Below are 15,071 nucleotides of genomic sequence, written 5' to 3' on the forward strand. Positions count from 1 at the left end.
TAACAACTAAATATTCTAGGGCCTTAACTCACATGGGTAAGCTGGGTGTTCTTCTCATCATGTCCATTTAAGGACTGGAGAGGATAGAGGCTCCACTTTGACACCTGCTTCCATGATCACAGGGGCAAAGAAAAGAGAACCTGGCTCTTAAAGCCACTTCTGTGTTCATTTCATTGGCCGAAGGAAGTTCAGATGCCAAGGTTCCACACAGCATGGATGTCTTAACCTCCCAAGGGAGGAGGACTGAGTATTTGTGAATAAACATCCTATCATATGCATTCAACAGATACTTACAAAAGACTGTGGAGACACCTCCTGCTATATACCAGAATTTGTCATAGACTTTGGAATCCTAGCAGATATTGTCAGTTGATGTCCTGCCTCCCCTTCTCATCCCTGACCCTCCTGTTATCATCCACTTTCCAGCCAGAGGAGGCCATGTGACCCAGATGTAAGTGGAAGTTGGTGAGGTTCCTAGGAAAGCTTTTTTTTTTTTTTTTTTTTTTTTTTTTTGCTTTTTTCTTTTTCTTTTTTAAGCTTTTGTTTTCCTGATGTTGGTGCTGCCTGGTCTTCTTCCTCCTTCTTCCTGTCTTGAGTGCTAATGTTGAGAAAGGCCAAGAGAATGCCAGAAACATTTGCCTTGACATTGTTGAGCATCTGAACCAAGGTCAGCAGCTGCCTACTCACAGATTTCTCATATGAAGAAAAAGGTACCCTCGTGTTTGTATAAACCACTGTGGTTGGGTTTCTTGTTACTTGCATCTGAAAGCATTTCTGAGTCATAATCGAATTCAGCATGTAAACAAGACAATTCCCATCTTCAGTGAGTATTAATCCATTAGAAGTATTGTTATGAAATTATAGAAAATACGTTCATTGGTCTCTGCCCCCAGTTCCTGCACACAACTCCCAAAAGCCTTGTAATTTCCTAACCCATCAGAGCACTAAGAGCTTCTTTTGTTCCAATATTTGAGATTTGATCCCAGTTCCTGACACAGTTCCTAAATTCCCCGGATTTCCTGGGTGATAGCAGTGCATTTTGTTCTAATGAGAAAACTCTGGATGGGCTAGTGGGTGGCCCCTGGATGGGGGCTGGTTACTAGAGAGACCGTGATTAGAAGGTGGGGATTTTCAGCCCTACCACCTCTCTCTGTGCCTTGCCCCTCCGACCATTCTCCACAGAGGAAAGAGGGATGAAACGAGTCAATAGTTGTTCATGCCAACGTGATGAAGTCTCCATAAAAATCCAATGGCACAGGGTTTGGGGAACTTCCATGTTGGTGAACAGGGTTGGTGAACCCTTCCAGAACTTGCCCCATGTATCTCTTCATCTGGAGAGTCCTCTGTATGCTCTACCACACATCATCTTTGTCAAAGTAAATCAGTGTTTCTCTCAGTCCTGTGAGCTGTTCTACCAAGTAACCGAATTCAAAACGGGGGTGGTGGTGGTCATGGGAACCTCTGACTAGCCACCGGGTCTACAGAAATTGTGGGTAATCTGAGGACCTACCACTTGGAAATGGCATCTGAAGTGGGGGACAGTCTCGTGGGACCGGGCCCTTAACCTATGGGTTCTGTGCTACTCCTGTTAGGGTCAGAATTGAATTGAATTGTAAGATACCCAGCTGGTATCATGGAGAATTGCTTGGTACCAGGGGGCGGGAGGGGAACACGACACATCTGGTGTTAGAAGTGTTGTGAGTGTGGTCGTTGTGTGAGAGTAAAGGAGAGAGTCACAAGAAGAGTGCATTTTTCCTCCTCATCTGTGGACAGCTGAAAAGAATGCTAAATATGTATTCTAAATATGTAAAAGAATTTATACGGTCCCAGATGATCAAAGGTGTTCAAATATGTGCTAGGAGACAAAGTAAGATTGTCAAAATGTTGAGAATCGTTGCACAAAAAATCTATTTTTTCCCAACACATAGTTTTCTCAATTGTTATAGGTGCAACGACCACACTAACAATTACTTAGCCAACTCTAATTTTCACTGGTATCAGTGGCTCACCACTGTTATTTTTACAACAGCTTTATGGAAACTAGAATTCACATACCATATAATTGACCAATTTAAAATGTACCTAGTTCTTAGTATATCTGCAGAGTTGAGCAACTATCCCCACAATCTATTTTAGGGCGTTGGCATCACTCCAACAAGAAGCTCTATACCCTCTCAGGAGAACTCCTTATTTCCTCCCCACCTCCCCCAACCCCGCTTGCCCCTCCTCCATCCCACTTCTGCCCACAGCCCTAGGCACCCACTGATCTCTTTTCTGTTTCCACGGACTGACCTCTTCTGGACATTTCATACACGTGGAATGATACACACATCAGGTGGTCGTTCAAGATGAGCTCCGCCCACTTACACGTTCTCCCAGTTCGTCCGTGTTGTAGCACACATCGGCCCTTCGTTTCTTTTACTCCCAGTTATTCCATTGGATGAGTACAGCACATTTCTTCATCCATTCGCTGGACGTTGCAGTTTTTTCCTTTTTTTCTATGATGAATAATGCTGCTACAAACATTCATGTACAAGTTTTTGTTTGAACACCTGTTTTTGATTCTTTGGGGGTATATACCTGTGAGTGAAATTACTGGATGTGTAACTTTTTGAGGAACTTCCAGGCTGTCTTCCTAAGTGGCTGCACCCTTTTACATTTCTACCAACAGCGCATCACATTCCTATTTCTCCTATCCTCTCCAATGCTTGTTATCATCTGTCTTTTTTATTGTAGCCATTCTAGGAAGTGTAAAGTGGTATCCTGTTGAGGGTTGGATTTGCATTTCCCTGATGACTAACAATGTCGACATCTTTTCACATGTTTATTGGCCATGGGTGTATCTTCTTAGACTGAGTTTTTTGCCCACTTTTTCCATTTTTTAAAAAATGTTTTATTTTTGAGAGTCAGAGAGAGAGAGAGAGAGAGAGAGAGAGAGAGAGAGAGAGAGGCAGAGATAGAGAGAGACACAGAAGCTCAAGCAGGGTCCAGGCTTTGAGCTGTTAGCACAGAGACAGAGGTGGGGCTTGAGCCCACAAACCGTGAAATCACGACCTGAGCCAAAGTTGGACGTTTATCTGACTGAGCCACCCAGGTATCCCTTTTGCCCATTCTTAAATTGAGTTATTTGTTTTTGCGTTTTTGAGTTGTAAGAGTTCTGTATCTATATTAGTACAAGTTTCTTGTCAGAAATATGATTTGCAAACATTATCTCCCATTCTATGGGTTGTCTTTTCACTTTTCAACTATGTCCTTTAAAGCACAAACATTTTTTAATGTTTACTTATTTTGAGAGAGTGTGAGAGAGTGCATGAGTGGGGGCAGGAGCAGAGACAGAGGGAGAGAATCCCAAGCAGGCTCCATGCTGTCAGCATAGAGCCTGACGTGGGGCTTGATCTCACGAACTGTGGGATCATGACCTGAACCGAAATCAAGAAATGCTTAACTGACTGAGCCAGCCAGGCACCCCAAAGCCCAAAATTTTTAAATTTTGATAATGTCAATTACCTGTTTTTTTCCTTCTGCTGTGTTTTTGGTGTCAAGGCCACAGAGATTTACATCTATGCTTTCTTCTAAGAATTTAATAGTGTTAGCACTTAACATTTAGGTCTTTGGTCCATTTTGAGTTCATTTTTACCTATGGTGTGAGGTAGAAGTTCAACTTCATTCTTTTGCATGCAATATCCAGTTGTCCCCACACTGTTGAAAAGACTGTTCTTTCTCCCATTGGGTTGTCTGGATGCCTTTGTTGAAAATCAATTGGCTCTAAATATGATGGTACATTTCTAGATTTTCAATTCTATCCCATTAATCAACATGTCTTTCCTTACACTAATACCACACTATCTCGATTACTGTGGCTTTCCAAGAAGTTTTTAAGTCAGGAAGGGTGAGTTCTCCAACTTTGTCTTTCTCTTATAAGATCTGCTTTGGCTATTTTGGGTTCCATAAATTCCCATATGAATTTTAGCATCAGCCTGTCAGTTTCTGCAAAGAAGCCAGCTGTGGTTTTGATAAACATTTCATTGAATCTGTAGATCAATGGGAGAAATGCTGCCATCTTAACAACATAGTCTTCCAATCCATGAGTCTGTTTATTTAAATCTTGTTTAATTTCCTTCAATAATGTTTTATAGTTTTAGTGTACAAGTTTTGAATCTCTTTTTTAGTTAAATGTAATTAGTATTTTATATTTTGATGCTGTTGCAAATGCAATTGTTTTTTTTTTGGGGGGGGGGGTTAGGTTTATTAATTTATTTTGAGAGTGAGAGTGCGTGAGTGGGGGGAATGCAGAGAGAGAGAATCCCAAGCAGGCTTAGCATTGTATGCGCAGAGCTCAACGCAGGGCTCGAACTCAAGAACCAGGAGATCATGACCTGAGCTGGTCTATAGCCTGGCGCCCTGAGGCTTGGAGTTGAACAACGAAATTGAACAAAACTAAGCAAAACGTTGGGGGAGGGGGGGGGGGAATGAAAGTGTAAAAAGCAAAGATAGAAAGCTCAAGGGGAGGTAAAAGTGTTTTCAGACACACACAGAAAAGGAGTGTCCCCACGTGCTCTGGCCAAACCAAACGCCCCCTTTTACTCAACTGTTGAAAACAAAGAAGAAGAAAAAGCGATGAAAAAGTCACACTTTCATACGCCTTCTCGGAAGAAACAGTCAGCGGGGACAGGACGGCTCACTGGCCTGAAAGACCTTGAAAGATTTACCCCAGATAACACAGCACACCATGATCAACCTCCAGAGGCTCTCAAAACCACTACAAACTCCGGTCTCTTCTGTCATTTCATCATCGATCGCTTCCTGTCAAGCATTAAAGCCATACCAGAGAAACCTGGACAAGGATTTGCTCCCCAATCCAAAGTGAGAAAAGCTGTTTGGAAAGCCCCCCCTCTTTTTGTTTTTCCATTTGCCCAAGGCCTTTCCACAATTCTTTCCTCCCGGTTCCAAATGTCTACAGGTCAAGAACTTGAGCAGTCCGGTCCACAGGGGCCACGGTTGGGAGACGGCACACCCTCCAAAGTCCCTCCAAGGGAGTCCCGAGTCTCCCTAAGCGGCTCCGATGGGCTCTGATCGCCCCTTCCTTATTTACTGCCATCAGGCACTTGGAGGTGGACGGTTGGTGGGCAGCGGCCGGGCGACCCGGAAAGGCTGAGAATGCCGCCCCCCAGAGCACCGCGCCCGCCAGGCCTCGGGCACACTTCGCCCAAGGCAAAGCCCCGGGAGAGGGGGGGAGGCCCGGGGAAAGCTTGGGGCCAGACCCCAGAGGACGACGCTCAGCGGGGCCGGGACAATGGGCGGCGGGGACACGCGCGCGGGGGGCGTCCCGGGAGGCCGGCCCGCCCCGCCGTTCCCGGGGGCTCGGGGGGCGGCGGCCCCGAACTGGCCGCCTGGCCGCTGCGTGGCGCAGCCCTGGTCCCTGACCCGCAGCGGACCCAGCGCGGAGCGGGCGGGCGGCCGGGCGGGCAGCCGGGCCGGAGCGCTGGGCCCCGCGGGGCAGCGGGCCCGCCCCGGCGCGGGCCACGACCGACCCCTGGTCCCCGGCCCGCGTGCTCCCGGCCGGCCTGGCACGGCTCACTCACCTGCCCACGGTCTGCTTGGCGAGCTGCTTCTTGCGGTTCAAGGGCAGCGGCAGCGACGGCCGCGGGGCTCGGGCCTGGAGCGGCTACATCGCTTCCGGGTTGAGGCGGCGGCGGCAGCTGCTACTGCGGCTGCTGCGGGGGCTGAGCGGCGGCGGCGGCTGCGACTGCGGCTGATCTGGCTGCGGTTACTACTGCGGCTGCTGCGGCGGCGGGGGCTGTGCCTGCTGCTGCTCCTGCGACTGCTGCCGGCGCCGGCTGCGCCTGCAGCTGTGGCTGCTGCTGCTACGGCAGCAGCGGCTGCGCCTCCTGCGGCTGCTACTGCGGCGGCTGAGCGGCAGCCTCGGCGGTGGCGGTGACTGCGGCTACTACTGCGGCGGCTCAACGGCGGCGGTGGTTGCGGCTGCTACGGCGGCTGAGTGGCCTCTGTGGTGGCGGCAGCTGCGCCGGGTGCGGCTACTACTGCGGCTGCTGCCGCGGCTGAGCGGCTGCGGCGGCTGTGGCTGCTAGGGCGGCTGAGCGGCGTCTGTGGGGACGTCGGGGGCTGCTGCTCCCGGGCCGGAGCCCATCCCTCGCCGTGTCACTTCCAGCGGCGCCGCCCGCCGGGGGCCGCACGGGGCCGGGCTGGCAGAGGAGCGCCGGGCTCGGGCGCGGCCTGGCCCCCGCCGCCTGAGCACCCTCCGCCCACCCCCCCCCACCCCCCCCGACCCCCCCCAACCCCCCCCGCAACCCGAGCCACTCCGCAGAGCGGGCGGAGCCCCGCGTCCCGGCGCCACTGCGGGTCCCGACGCCCGCCCCCCCGGCTAGGCCGTGCACCGGTGGGAGGGGGAGGCGGTTCGTGATCTCGCGGTTCCTGAGTTTTAGCTCCGCGCTGGGCTCTGTGCTGACGGCTCGGAGCCTGGAGCCTGCTTCGGATTCTGTGTCCCCCTCTCTCTCTGCCCCACCCCTGCTTGTGCTTTCTTTCAAAAATGAATAAAGGTAACAAAAAATTTAGAGGCGCCTGGGTGGCTCCGTCGGTTGAGCGTCCAACTTGGGCTCAGGTCATGATCTCGCAGTTTGTGAGTTTGAGCCCCGCGTCGGGCTCTGTGGAGACAGCTGGAAGCCTGGAGCCTGCTTCAGATCCTGTGTCTCCCTCTCTCTCTTGCTCTCTCTGCCCCTTTCCCGCCCATGCTCTGTCTCTGTCTCTTAAAAATAAATGTTAATAAAAATACTTTTTAATTTAAAAAAACAGTGGCTACTTTTTTTTTTTGCAATAATTTTTTGATGTTTATTTATCTTGTTTGAGAGTGAAAATGGGGGAGGGGCGCAGAGAGAGAGAGAGAGAGAGAGAGAGAGAGGGAGGGGGGACCTGAAGCAGGTTCTGCGCTGACACAGGCGGGGCTTGAACTCCAGAGCTGAGAGGTCACGAGCCACAAGATCACAAGGCACGAGATCACAACCTGAGCCAAAGTCAGATGCTTACACTGACCGAGCCACCAAGGCACCCCAAAACAGTGGTTACTTGTGACCAGGGTAGACATTGGTGGGTTTGGAGGCTGTGGCCAAAGGAAGACATACACGTACATTTGTCTCTATGGGAGGAGAGTATTCTCCAACCGCTTTGTTTGGGTGGAGGCCCACTCAATGTGGTCTGCTTTACAAGTAACAGCATAAATGGGCTGAAGTAAAATCAACAACAAGGAATATGTTGCCTCCAGAACCCCCAAAATACGGAAAGATTGGAGACTTGTATGTCCTCAACAAACCTGTCCAACAAATGTCCTCACGATAGGATGTCAGACATGCGAGGTCATACCTGTGCTCCCGGTAAGTTAAGATCCTGCCTGCAAAGATGACATGTGATAACAGAAGGGTTTGGGTGCCCTGTGCATAACAAGGTAAAACATGTCCCCTTCAAGGTCAAGGGAAAGGTGGCCGACAGGACATTGAAATCGGCGCTGAAAAGAACGTATTAGCCAAATCTATAAGAAAGAGCAAACTATTTACCGTCTCTAAATTTGTTGGGATCCCAGGTTTTTTAAGGGTAGCAGGGTTTATACGGATAGAACTATAACTGAAAACAGTGGCTACTTATGGGGCACCTGGCTGGCTCAGTCGGTTGAGCGTCCCACTTCGGCTCGGGTCACGATCTCGCGGTCCGTGAGTTCGAGCCCTGCGTCGGGCCCTGTGCTGACGGCTCAGATCCTGGAGCCTGTTTCGGATTCTGTCTCCCTCTCTCTGACCCTCCCCCGTTCATGCTCTGTCTCTCTCTGTCTCAAAAATAAATAAACGTAAAAAAAAAATAAGAAATAAAAAAAAAATACAATAAAATCTGAAAACGTCTGAATTCCAAAACTCATCTGGCCCCTAGGGTTTTGGAAAAAGGACCGTGGGCCTGCTGTACTTTTCACATCCACGTTTAAGACAATAGACACACACGGCAGGTAGGAGTGTAATAATATTTGTACATGGATCTACACTTGATTGATTACGATGGCCTCTGCCTACATTTGAGAAACAGAAACAGAATCATAAAGGCCAAACATCTCCAGTCTGACAAGACTGCCTGGTGTGCATACTGACTCTGGGACCCTACACCATATACCCATGTCCAATCTCGGGGGGAGGGGGCTGCCGCGGACACACTGGGAACCACGACCACAGACATCGTTTCCTCTTAGAATGACATGCTGCCTTCACGTGTAAAACCAACGCCATAAGGCCACACGTGAGCACATCTGTTTAGGGTTCATTTTGGTTCAGTGAACCACGGGCTTTCTTCACTCACCTATAAACAACCCTGTTTGATTTCACAGTAGGTAAATACAGTGGATGACCAGGCCACGGAAGCTCGGATTCAGAAGTCGTGGGGAGAACACTTTCCTTTCCTCCTCTGCTCTATGCAGAGGCTGGACGGGATCCACTCAGACTGAAGCGAACCAAGCACAGCCACCTCCCCTGGAAAAGGCGGAGGAAGTCAGGGCGTGGAATAGGTGGGGGGGGGGGGTGGGGGTGGGGGTGGGGGGAGAATGTTACCGCTGATAGAGCGAGGACACGGTTTGCGAGGCCGAACACAGAAAGGGCCGTCTCGCGGAAGGGAGACAGATGCGTCGTGGCAGCAGAGGACTCCCCTGGGACTCACGGGCAGAGATGCCTCGGACTCAGGTTGCCCCTAACGGAACGGGCTACCTCGCGAGGTAGAGACTCTGCTGCTCCTGGAGAAGGTCGATAGAGACCTGTGAGCGGGGTGGGTCCGCAAGGAACGTACCACAGCAGGACAAGCCAGGTAGGGACCCGGGCACACTGGACGGTCGATGCCCCACCCAGACAAGACAGCACCTACGCAGCTGCAGCTACGACCACGTGTACTCGCGTCGCGAGGGCGCGATGCCAGGCTTCGCTAGGTCTTGCATGATTTGAGAAGAAGCTGGAAGTCCAGGTTTCCACGTGAGAACTCCCAAGTGTTCAGTATGGCCCAATGATTGTCATCAAGACTTCCACACGTAAGAAACAGACCAAACAGAACACATCTTCACTCTGCAGGCAAACATCACCCATCTTGGGTTTTCACGATTCACATATCCAGCATCTCAAAGGACTCGACCAGGCTTTCCCAACCTCACCACTCTTGACATTTGGGACCAGATGATTCTGTGCGGCGAGGCTGTCCTGGGCGGTGTAGGCTGGTCAGCAGCATCCCCGGCCTGTGTCGCCAGATGCCAGGAGCACCCCACGCCCGAGCCAAGTCACGACAAAAACAAAAACGTCTCCGGCCATTGCCAAATGTCCCCCAGGGGGCCATCCCTGGCGGGAGCCCCTGGACTAGAGCAACATCCAACTCTCAGCTTCCAGGATTCTGTGGAAGCGTCGTCACACAGAATTCTAACACGGGGTTTCTTAAAGAAAGAGTTGCCTGGGTGAAGTGAGGACTTCTCCCTGCTTTGGAGGCAGAACCCTGGTTTCTGATGAACGGCAGCGCTCTCGTTAACTAGCCCGATGACCTCTTGGAGTCCTCGCTTCCTCATCATTAAATCAGGAATCCATAACATCACCTCTGGCAGTTGCTGTGGACAAGGCAGTGAGAGACTTGACTCAAAAGCATCTAGCCCAGCAAGTCAGCAAGCACCAAAGACATTTCATCCACAGGAACCCTTCCCTGGCGGGCAGCCGGCCCGGTCTCTACAGTCGGAAACACACGGGGTCCGGAGTCACACCCCGGGCCCCAAGTCCTGCCTCGGCCACTCGCTGGCCGGGCAGACAACGGCAGGTCATTTTTCCTCTCTCTAAACCAGAAATGATAACAAGCACCAGTAGGTGAGACCAGGCCAGGTGGTTCGGTACAGCGCTTGGGAAACCAAACCAGGAGAGAAGTACTGATGATCGCTACTCTCGGATCTCTGAAACGTTTCTGTAAAGGAAAGGACGAGCTCGTCGACACATCCAAGAACTGAGAAGGTAGTAATGGGAGGGTGGGGCGCAGGAGGAAAAAGAGAAAAATCATCACAGGAATCTTCACCTCCCCAACCTTTTCCACAAGCAACTGCCCACTGGTGACCCACAGACCGAATCTGGCCACAGATGTGTTTTGTTTAGTCCCGCTCAGGGTCCTGGTGGTCGTTTTCAATTGGCATTCAATGCCACCTCATCTTCATGAAAATCCAGATTTGAGGCCTTTCTCAACAACTCCAAAGGTCGGGCCCGACAGCGGGCCCATATTGTCACGCGGCCCTTTGGTAAGACAGGTGCCGTCGGGTCCCCCACGGCCCTCACCTGGTCCAAGTCGCTCTTATTTTCTTCTTATTAGCCTGGCCCCCTGAGGCTTGGAGTGTGCAACCCTGACTTACCTAAAGGCTACTATCTAGGAGAACATTCAGGCCTCCAGGGAGAGCTTCCCTCTTGGCAGAAGCCGACATCCAAAGAGACACTCCCTTCCAGAGCCTCAGCCCGTAGTCAACTCTGCTATCAGGCCCCCAGATCCCTGTCCTCCTGGACTCATCGACCTCACAACCAAATGCGCAAGTTCCCCACCTTGGTGCACCCCTGCCTCCACACCCTCCACGCCAACTGCCATCCGCAGCTACTGGCTTCTCTGCGTCAGGGATTTCCAAAAAGCTCTTTCTTTCCTTTTAGCAGGACTAGAAAAGACCACACTTCCTGCCTCCTGCTGGTAAGAACACCCCGGTTATCTTGCGGGGGAGGGGGCTCAGCACCCTCCCATTCTAGGCCCCTGTGGCTTGCGTGGGGCTGACTCCATTGCCATGTCCAGGGAAAGGCCACTGACCCCATCAGATACCTTCAGAGTCAATCCTGGGGCTCTGGCCACAGTGAAAGGTATTCTTTGTCCCTCTGGGACTTGAACTGAAGACGTTGGAAGCCGGGGGGTGGAGGGGTCGGGGTGGGGGGGCGATTCCTGCTTATCGACACAGCTTCCCTAAAGAGTGGAACCCCTGGAGCCAGCCCTGGCTGCAACTATATTGCTTTTGGACTCTTTTCCTCACATAGGAGCCAATCAAATTCGCAGCTTGGCTTATAACAATTCCAGTTGGTCTGGTTTTGTGTGGTTTTTTTTTTTTTTCCCGTCATTGAGACAGAGAGCGGGGAAGGGGCAGAGACAGAGAAGATCCCAAGCAGGCTCCCCGCCATTGGCACACAGCTTCATCCCAGGAAGTGTGAGATCATGACCTGAGCTGAAATCAAGAGCCGGATCCTCAGCCAACCGAGCCACCCAGGCGCCCCTCGAGGTGGCTTGACTGACAATCAAAAGAGACCTACGCGGCACCTGGGTGGCTCACTGGGTCAAGTGTCTGACTTCGGCTCCGGTCACCATCTCTCGGTTCGTGGGTTTGAGGCCCGTGTCAGGCTCTGTGCTGACAGCTCGGAGCCTGGAGCCTGCTTCGGGTTCTGTGTTTCCCTCTCTCTCTGCCTCTCCCCCGCTCCTGTTCTGTCTACCCTCTCTCTCAAAAATAAATATTTACAAAAAAAAAATTTTTTTTAATCAAACAAAAAAAAAGGGACCTACTCAATACAACAGAAGTTTGAAAGAAGTGTTGAAAGATAGAGGGGAAAGCCTCTGGTCAAATTTTCTCCTCTTTTTTTTTTTGTTTTGTTGTGTTGTGTTACCTCTCACCTTCCAGTAAGAGTAGAGTTTCACTTAGTGTGTCAGCCATCCCTCTGTAAGGACTTACCTCGTGGTACATAATCATTTTTGCTTGCCTAACTCTTCCACACGTCTGTGGAGCCCCTTCAGGGCAGAAGCCGCGTTTGTATTCACTTGGATTCTTTTCTGCTTTCAACAATGGCACATAATTGGGGCTCCGTAAGTGTCTCTTGAACAGATGAATCAGCCATCCTAATTCTCTTCTTTGGGACACCCCACTCAAGAGACCACTGCATCATCCTCGCGCCTGTGATACACAAACCATCTCCCGAAACAGACTCATGCACCCATTGTCCACAAACTGCATCATGAGAACTCAACTTCTTCTAGCCGTTGCGAATTCTCCCACACGTCCATCCCACAGAACCTCACTGTGGGGTGACTCACGAGGTCCTCATTGTTGGGAAGAGAATACTTCCTCGCAAGACACCACTCAGAACTCTATGCATCCATCACAGACACAATGGGCGAGCCACTCACACACAGAATATCACTCCTGGCTGCGGCGGGCGGTGGGGGGGGTGGGGGGGGGCAGGTAACTTCTCTGCTTTCTACCTTTCCTCTTGACCCAAATACCCCCCAAATCCCAATCCTGATGCCTACGCCAATAACACACAATTACAATTCTAGGCTCTCTCTTGCCTCCGTTTTTCCTCCCTAGTCCTTCGTAATTCTTGACGTGCAAAAAATACAAACTTATCGAGGGAATCAACAGCAGTAAAGCCAAAGCTTCCCCAGGAAACAGTTTTGGCTCTGGGAGCAGAAATTGCCACACCCCTAACAGCTCCGTAACAGCTGCTGCTTCCACTGGCATCTAGCAATAAAGATTTTCAAACAGAGTCAAAGCTCAGGGCCAGAATTAACAATCCTACCACGAATCACTATTTATCCAGCTTTCATGTTCCCATTCTTGGGCTCACACCACCGGAGCGAGCTGGTAAGAACTAGATGTGTGCTGGATTGACAAATGTTTATGGAGAATCGACCCTAGGACAGGAGCCACAGCAGAGCTGGCCAAGGAAACAGAAAGATGGCACGGAGAATGGAGGCGTTCAGTCTAATGGAGAATATTTACAAGTAAACAGGCGTTGCATTATAGAAAAGCAGGCGCTATGTGGACGTATGTAAGTGGCCAGGAGAGGGACTCCCCATCCACGTTGGAGCATCAGAGAAGGTCTATTAGAGGCAGTGACCTTTGCCTGGACACCTAAAGAATGAGTAGGAGGCAGGTATAGGGCAGGTGAGGCGAAAGGAGCTTTGGAGACTTCCAGGCAGAGGCTAACAGGGAAGAAGGTTCGGCGGCCTCTGGCAACCGAAAGGAGCCACATACGGCTGCAATTCGGAAGCGCGAAGAGAGAAGCTGCTACGGAGGAAGCCGGAGCCGAAGAGACCCTGAGTGGCTTGATAGCTTGAAACGTCTCACAACTTTGTGCAAAAAGAGCAAACGCCCCTTTCCTCATGAGATGTGCAAACTGGCCAGAACGACAATGTGACAGATGGGTCTTGATAGTCACTAAATACTGATTTCACAATGCATGTTACTGAGAATGCTGGGGTGGGGGGTGGGGGAGGAGGAGACAACTCCTAAGGAGTTATCTTGTAACTCATTCACAGATGCCTGCTTGAAGCTTTGGGCCCCACGACTATTCCATCTGCCTTCCCGTTGGCACTCCTTATTTCTATCATTTTCCTACAGATGACAGAAAAGTAGGCACCGCTAGGCTGTAGGGACAGGGATCCACTCTGGAAACAGGATAAGCGCACACGAAGATAACAGGATGGGGGTAGCAACGAAATTGAACAAAACTAAGCAAAACGTTGGGGGGCGGGGAACGAAACTGTAAAAAGCAAATATAGAAAGCTCAAGGGGAGGTAAAAGTGTTTTCAGACACACACAGAAAAGGAGCGTCCCCACGTGCTCTGGCCAAACCAAACACCCCCTTTTACTCAACTGTTGAAAACAAAGAAGAAGAAAAAGCGATGAAAAAGTCACACTTTCATACCCCTTCTCGGAAGAAACAGTCAGCGGGGACAGGACGGCTCACTGCCCTGAAAGACCTTGAAAGATTTACCCCAGATAACACAGCACACCATGATCAACCTCCAGAGGCTCTCAAAACCACTACAAACTCCGGTCTCTTCTGTCATTTCATCATCGATCGCTTCCTCTCAAGCATTAAAGCCCTACCAGAGAAACCTGGACAAGGATTTGCTCCCCAATCCAAAGTGAGAAAAGCTGTTTCGAAAGCCCCCCCCCTCTTTTTGCTTTTCCATTTGCCAAAGGCCTTTCCACTATTCTTTCCTCCCGGTTCCAAATGTCTACAGGTCAAGAACTTGAGCAGTCCGGTCCACAGGGGCCACGGTTGGGAGACGGCACACCCTCCAAAGTCCCTCCAAGGGACTCCCGAGTCTCCCTAAGCGGCTCCGATGGGCTCTGATCGCCCCTTCCTTATTTACTGCCATCAGGCACTTGGAGGTGGACGGTCGGTGGGCAAAGGCCGGGCGACCCGGAAAGGCTGAGAATGCCGCCCCCCAGAGCACCGCGCCCGCCCGGCCTCGGGCACACCAGTTAGCCGAGTTTTCGCCCAAGGGAAAGCCCCGGGATAGGGGGGGGGAGGCCCGGGGAAAGCTTGGGGCCAGACCCCAGAGGACGACGCTCAGCGGGGCCGGGACAATGGGCGGCGGGGACCCGCGCGGGGGGCGTCCCGGGAGGCCGGCCGCCCCGCCGTTCCCGGGGGCTCGGGCGGAGGCCCCGAATTGGCCGCCTGGCCGCTGCGTGGGGCAGCCCTGGTCCCTGACCCGCAGCGGACCCGGCGCGGAGCGGGCGGGCGGCCGGGCCGGAGCGCGGGGCCCCGCGGGGCAGCGGGCCCGCCCCGCCCCGGCCCGGGCCACGACCCCGACCCCTGCGCCCCGACCCGCGCGCTCCCGGCCGGCCCGGCACGGCTCACTCACCTGCCCACGGTCTGGTTGGCGAGCTGCTTCGTGCGGTTCAAGGGCAGCGGTAGCGGCGGCCCGCGGGGCTCCGGCCTGGCGCGGCTACATCGCTTCCGGGCCGAGGCCGCGGCGGCTGCTGCTGCTGCGCCTGCTGCGGCGGCTGTGGCTGCTGCTGCGGGGGCTGAGCGGTGGCTACGGCGGCGACCGCGGCGGTGGCGGCGGCTGCTCCGGCTGTGGCTGCTAACTGCGGCTGCTGCCGCGGCTGAGCGGCGTCTGCGGCGGCGGCGTCTGAGGCGGCGGCTCGTGCTTCAGGACCGGGTCGGAGCCCCGCCCTCGCCGCGTCACTTCCAGCGGCGCCGCCCGCCGGGGGTCGCGCGGGGCCGGGCTGGCAGACGAGCGCCAGGCTCCCGCCCCCCAACCCT

General features: G+C 52.5%; 1 protein-coding gene and 1 long non-coding RNA gene across 3 annotated transcripts in view; both read right to left on the reverse strand.

The window, feature by feature from the left end:
• The window catches only part of LOC125154806 (uncharacterized), a 520,558-nt gene that overhangs the window by 162,497 nt on the left and 342,990 nt on the right, over positions 1 to 15,071 (reverse strand). The gene's annotated exons all lie outside the window — the stretch shown is intronic.
• Positions 7,773 to 13,357, reverse strand: LOC125154820 (uncharacterized). 2 transcript variants are annotated; one of them, XR_007147938.1, is made up of 4 exons: positions 12,791 to 13,357; positions 8,898 to 9,966; positions 8,595 to 8,773; positions 7,773 to 8,516 (listed from the first exon to the last, which is right to left on the reverse strand). It is a non-coding gene; the product is annotated as an uncharacterized LOC125154820 (long non-coding RNA). The 2 variants fall into 2 exon arrangements; XR_007147937.1 differs by lacking the exon at positions 12,791 to 13,357 and having other exon boundaries at positions 8,898 to 11,445.

The sequence above is a fragment of the Prionailurus viverrinus genome, chromosome E3 (genome assembly GCF_022837055.1).
Source record: "Prionailurus viverrinus isolate Anna chromosome E3, UM_Priviv_1.0, whole genome shotgun sequence".
In the NCBI taxonomy this organism is placed as follows: Eukaryota; Metazoa; Chordata; class Mammalia; order Carnivora; family Felidae; genus Prionailurus; species Prionailurus viverrinus.